The sequence below is a fragment of the Diabrotica virgifera genome, chromosome 4 (assembly GCF_917563875.1).
Source record: "Diabrotica virgifera virgifera chromosome 4, PGI_DIABVI_V3a".
NCBI classification, from domain to species: domain Eukaryota; kingdom Metazoa; phylum Arthropoda; class Insecta; order Coleoptera; family Chrysomelidae; genus Diabrotica; species Diabrotica virgifera.
This window is the reverse complement of record NC_065446.1, coordinates 185,472,389-185,479,273: the sequence shown is the minus strand read 5'-3', so window position 1 is coordinate 185,479,273 and position 6,885 is coordinate 185,472,389. Positions and strand designations below refer to the sequence as shown.

The 6,885-nt window shown below is 30.1% G+C and overlaps 1 long non-coding RNA gene across 1 annotated transcript; it reads left to right on the top strand.

Annotated features, from left to right (window-relative positions):
* The first annotated feature begins 3,842 nt into the window (after window positions 1–3,842).
* LOC126884031 (uncharacterized) lies at window positions 3,843–6,512 on the top strand. The gene is made up of 3 exons (XR_007697809.1): window positions 3,843–3,986; window positions 4,930–5,087; window positions 6,332–6,512. It is a non-coding gene; the product is annotated as an uncharacterized LOC126884031 (long non-coding RNA).
* The last annotated feature ends 373 nt before the right edge of the window (window positions 6,513–6,885 follow it).

Sequence of the window (6,885 nt, the reverse complement as noted above, 5' to 3'; positions counted from 1 at the left end):
ATCATACAAAATTCAATTATCTTTATTTTATTTCTCTACGACTTTGTTCCAAAACGAATCGTTTTAAAGTTATAAAAAAGAAAGCAGAAAAAAATCGACGTTTTTCGAAATTTTTAAATATTTTAATTTTTTTACTTATGTTCCGGGCATATTTGAAAAGGAGCATAAGTCAATTATTATTACTGAAGGTGTCACCTAACTTTATCTGCAACAATCTGAATGCCACCTCTCACATCCAAAAATAGACATTTTTTCACAGATCTTTACTGGTCTATTAAACCATCGCAAACAAATTTTGCGCCTATGATCTTAATATTACTTTGATTATTGCATGAGTTCTTTATCAACAAAGTGATATAGAAAAATAAAGTCAATTGCAACATTATATCAATTTTCATGCAAAAATCAAACTAATATTTACTACCAATATAATTCCTGTCATTTTACATGTTCTACGTGTCGGACTTACAATGCCCAACATATTTGTCGGACAAATATTTTTCATATATTATATAAAGTTTATTATTGGATAAATTTAAAAACAACCTGCTAGTTTTTACAATCATAAATTTGTCACGCTGACATGTTCCACAATTAAAACTTCCCCTGTTTCAGTCTTCCCATACATCAAAGTTTGTCTGACTAGAGACCGTTAAGCTATTAGAAAATTTTCAGCTTGCTATTAATCAACTTTTTTTGGTACGAGGGACGAGGGATCCAAGCCCATGTGATTTATATGCTTATCTAAAAATTTGAATTATAATCGGAATATAAAGAGAGACCAAATAGGGATCTGCATGTTAAAGAATATTGACTTCTGTAAATACCCAGCTAGTAAAATGCAAGTAGGAGGTAAGAGGTAATACTCATCACAGTGAACCTTATGAATATTGAGATACCCATGAATTAGCAATATATAATTTTATCTTTGTCAGTTACTGCAAATTTCCTGCTAGTTTTAGATAAAATCACCAGAAAATACAAATAGTGGAACGTTTTAAAGCCGGAATAAGAAGTGAAATGTAAATTTCACATACGTTTCTACGTACATAAAACTCTCCAAATCCTGAAAATCCATTATCGGTAATGACTGCAGCATCAGTCGAAAGAAAAAGTCAGTAAGTATATATGAGAAGAAATAAAGGCTTGATCTCTAAGGAAATGGGTGGGTAAAAGGCCCCGTAAAAGATCAGCTGGGTTTTTTATTTCAATAGTACTCGTTTCTTCTGGTTAGATATTTTATAAATTATCTAGGTATAAACTTGTTTCATCTACAATTAGTTAAGGGTATATTTCTCTTTAGCTTAATTAAAAATATATTTTATACAGTGATTATAATCTGGTAAACATTGAAAATAATTGTTACTATGTTTTCAACAGTGGCGCGAAAGAGGATGTTGCAAATGAATTTTATAATTAAGTGACTGGTCAAAAAGTTTTTTAGTAGATCTTACGGTGGTATATGAAATTGGGGTTATATAAAAGATAGAAATAGGCATTAAAGTTTAGAAATAGATATAATAATATAATAATAGTCTCCCGTTTTTACCGCTAACGCGGCTTTGGGATTATAATAGCAGGGTAGTCTGCTATCTCTAAGGACTACGGTACCAAGGAAGGTATCAGGAGCAGTGCTACGCTTCAACCGCCTATTATTATCCCTGGTTTTACCCAAGATACTTATTTTATTCAGGCTGAGTTGACCTGGGGCCTATACACATTTTAAAAATGTCTAGATATTCTAGGCGCAGGGGTTCGATCACCGGTCTGCCTGCTTGGAAGTCATACATACTATCGCCTGAGCTACTCCAGCCTAGAAATAGATAGTATATGGAAATGAGACGCGACATAATAAATAACAGAAAACTTATCAAAATAAAAGGAGCTGAGGATGCCTATAATTCTAAAAAGGTAAGTGGATTTAAATAGTAAGGGCTGTTTCATATTATAAGAATTTTGAACGTGCGAGGGTTTTCTCGTGCGATAGTTTTGACGCACTTGTCCTTTTCACACAATAAGAATTGAGTCGCACGAAGATATTTTGCTGTGTTGTTTGGTAAATGATTTTTATTTATACTTTGTGGCTGAGGTAGGTACATGATACGATGTCTGATATGTACCATGACGATATATGCGTATCTAATTCATTTGAAATTTCTATTTTGTCAGCTATTATTTCTTATGTTTTTGATTAAAAGTCGTAATTTGTTTTTATAATCGTTGTTGTACTAAGGTATTTGTGGGATCTTGGATTAGCTCATCTAATTAGCTCATACAATCTATGTAATAAACTATTTTAAATAAGAAATAAGCCACAATTTAACTAAAAAATGATTTTATTAACGTTTCGACATCCGATTTGGGCGTCGAAATGTAATAAAATAATTTTTTTAGTTAAATTGTGGCTTATTTCCCATTTAGAATAGTTTATTACAAAAATATCACAAGGAAATAGCTTCAGAACATTATTACAATCTATGTTTTTCATGTACAGAATTTAAAAGACCATTCATCATCCACTCGTTTTTAAATGTTGTTCCCTTCATTTTAAATATTGTTTTTAGATAATTTCACATAATACGTGACAGCCGCCCTACTCCAGTTTTTAGCGAGTCGTTTACCCTATAAAACTGAATATAATTTCGTAGAATAAAAGGTATAGTTATACTATATGGAGCTTAATCAAAATATAGCATTGTGGTTACTTTGCCGTCGAATAAAGAGAAATAAGAGGAACCGAATTCATTGGGTCCATCCTATGAACGCAAAAAGATACGATTAGATAGTTTATAAGTTTAAAGATATAGTTTATTATAATATAGTTAGCAGTTTTAATTACTGTTGTTATCAGTAACATATAATTAATTTTGCTGTACTTACTACTTACCAAATGTGTTTTTTTCTTTATCACCTAATTCGTCATATTCACTGCTAAGTGCACGACAAACAACATTCCAAGAATTTCTCGTCAAGTTTCTATCTTTATATATTTCTATTGTTTTTTCCCAAAGAAAATATCTCGCTTCAATTAAAGTTATTAATATTTCACTATCTATCGAAGACATCATAATGTAAACTATATGCACCTACTTCAAACAGCTACAAAGTGTAAATGAAAATAATGTACCAAACAACCAAAGAAACTACCTTCGTGCGACTGAACGACAGTATCATAATATGAAAGGATGCATTAACCCTAACAACACACAACATTCCAGGAATGTACTACCAAAGTTCTATCAATATTTGAATGTCCTGGACATTTAGGGAACATTCGGTGAACATCTGTTTAAATTATTCCTGGAATGTTACCATAAGACATTCTGTGAACATACTACCAATGTTCCTATATTTTAAGTTGCGAAATAATACATACGTGTAACAGATACAACATTACTTATAACATACCAGACAAACTAAGTGACACTTTAGGCCTACAGTGCAATAATATGTCAAATTTAAAGAGTTTCCCAAGTTCAATTAATACAATATTATAAACATACAAATGTAATAAAAATTATTGTTCGCGAATATTCAATTTGGAATGCGATTTTGTTAATAAAAAAAATACTTATAACTTATGCAAAACCCAAGAGAGGCATTTATATTTATTTCTTTTGCGTTCATTTTCAAATTCGCCGTGCATATATTTTTGTGCATGGCGCTTGAGAGGGCATCACGTGACTAAAAACGACCAACCAACGACCTCGCTTCGGCCATCTTGACATCTTCATCTTGGCCACCTTGCTTTGCCGTGGGTGGATCGTTGTTTCTATTATTTGTGCTTTTTAAGAATATTTTATTAATTCGGATACTTTTATAATAGCTTTAATAGTATTATTAACATAGTGAATAAAATGGTGTCCTGTTTTTAACGCAGTTGGAGTAGCAGAAACAAATGTAGATAAAAAATTCTGCAGGAATAACGTTTCAATTATGACAGAAGCTCCAAACAAATGACTGTGAATGAAAAGCCCTATTAAAAGGTTAGTATGCAAATATGTAAACGAAGGCATGCCCTGTATTTCAGAAAATAAATTAATACTATTAATACCCTAATAATACTACATATTCATAAAAAATCTTTTAAGTAACCTAGATATAACAAAGTGAATAAAAGGCATAAATCAGAAGAATTATTATTTTATTTTATAAGTTAATAATTGGTCATATCCATTTATTATTTTAATAATAATTGTGAATAAGCCACAAACTTCGCTTATTCCTAACTAAAATAGTAAATAGAGATAATAACAATAGGATTTGTAAAACTAAAGTAATTCTTTTTGCGTTTTTGCTAATGTATGCCTTTATAAATAGGATGGTAGACCACACACTATAATATTCAGTACCAACTAATGAATACACAGAATATTATATACCTCGTCCAATTTACTTACCGTTGCACGTCATCCGCGCCATAGCCTGTGACACGATACCAATACGAAATATCTAGGCGGTAAGTGTGTTCCCCTTTAGAATCATTTTGATTCTAAAAAAGAACACACCCACCGCCTAAATATTTCGTGTTGGTATCGTGTCACAGGCTATGGCGCGGATGACGTGCAACGGTAAATAAATTGGACGAGGTATAGTCGATTTGCTAAACTCAGTCTCAGTACTACTGAGTCTCAGACACAACTGGCTAGTGATTTTAGTAAATAATTTTGCCAATTTGGTAAAATTGGCAAAAAAAAATAATAACTAAATAGTTAATAATTACTGTAATTTTGGCAAAATTGGCCAAAAACAAAAAAAAATACCTACTAAAATCACTAGCCAGTTGTGTCAGAGTTTGGGGAACCGACTATACTAATAAACAATTTCTAAGCTGTTTTATAATATTTTGTGAGTCCATTAATCACATTTTTTATTTAAAACTAAAATTTGTTAATAATGCTTAGTAATGCATATATTTTGTATTTTTAGCTTTCCAGAAGATCCTGCGAAGAAGACATGAAGTATAGATCAGATTTGTTAATAGAGGAGTATGTTCAAAACACTTTTTAGAAAAAGATATTGACAGAACTTCACTTTCATCTGTTCGTTTAAGAGACTGTGCTGTTCCAATAGCTTATGTCACACAGGTATATGCATTTTTTTTCTTGGTTTTAACATCTTTAAACGCGAAATACGCAATAGCTTATCGAATTGATGCCATGTTATTTTTCTTTATTAAGGTCTTTGTTTATTATTGTGTATGTGTATTAACAACAGAAACATTTTTGGTTATTCTTTTATTTTATTTTATATTTTGTCATCAAGTGTTCAGTCAATGTATGTAGTTTTCTTATGTACACCTTTATGGGTTTATACCTGGTGGATGTATATTTCAATAAATAAATAAATAAATATCCTAATTAATAATACAGTCTGTACAATATAGATACTGTTGTAATTCATTATCTACATCGGAGATCTAAGTTGACATTGTTGCTCAACTGCAAAAAATGTTTGAATTCATTTTAAGTCAAATATATCACATAATTATTGCGAAGTAGATTATACAACAAAACAGATTAATATTCAATGTAAATAAATAAAAACATCAGAAATAGAAAACAAGAATTAAGGTATAATCTTATGTTACAGTTATTAAGGTACCAAGGGTATTATAAGGATAATAACGCTTGAGGTCAATGGTGTTTTTAACAAGGGCCTGAGGGATATACGTTGACCGAAAGCGTTATTATTATAATACCTGTGGTGCCTTCAACGTTTAATGTCTGACTAAATTATTCTTTATATGCGAAAAATTTGAATGAATTTTGAATTGATTAGTTTTTAAATAAGTACATTTACCAGTAACAGTAGTAACATAATTGTGGTAACCATAGTTTTACTTAGGTTGATATTTGTCAACTTGACAGTATCTAAGTCGTTATTTAAATTTAATGCCCAAGGGCGTTATATCGTACTTAACAGACTTCGAAATGTCATTATTTGTCAAATAATGTACCAGTAGGACATTAAAGTAAATAATAAAAACAATAAATATAATGAATACTAAATACTTATTTGTTTGTGAAAAATCTATTTCTTTGTGGCTTTTTTGTAATTAACTATTCTAATGAGGAAATAAGCCACAATTTACTTGAAAAAATAATTTTATTAAGGTTTCTACTTCCACGTCGGATGTCGTTGTCAAAATACAAAATGTTCATTATTATTATTTTATTTATTAAATATTATTTATTATTTATTTAAATATTATTTAATATTTATTTTTTTATTATTATTATTTATGCGTATTATTACCTGTAAATAATATTTCTTCTGATTGTTAATTGTAAAGGATAGAAAAATTACCTTTTATTTTATTTTCTTTTAGAATCAGCTGAGAGAAGTGGTCTACAAAAAACCAGAAAGGAAACAGAATATGTGGCTACGAAAAGCAAAAGAAAGGTTTACAAAGCAAATGTGACACATTTTTTTATAATATTTAGGAATGCCAGTAAATTACATTAAAAAATGTATGTAAAGATTTTTTGCAATAAAAATGTTTATATTTATCAAGGATGTATTATTTGGTATGGCCACATATCGTCAGTGATGTGACAATACCTCCTATCTGTTTTTTTCAAGAGATTTGTAAGATAGACTAAAAACTTGTTTCGGCCACCTCCTGTTTTCATATATTTTTTGACTTGTTTTGCAGTAAATAACTATCTATTTACTACAAAAAAGTCAGAATACGTACGAAAACAGAAAGTGACCTTAAAAAATGTTTTTCGTCTCCTGCAAACCTCATGAAAAAACATATAGGAGGTATTGTCACATTACTGACGATATATTTCAGTGAATGTCTAAAAAATATTCTGTGAATGTTCAAAGAACGTTCGTAGACATTCATGGAATGTTCTAACAAGACATTCAGTCTAAAAA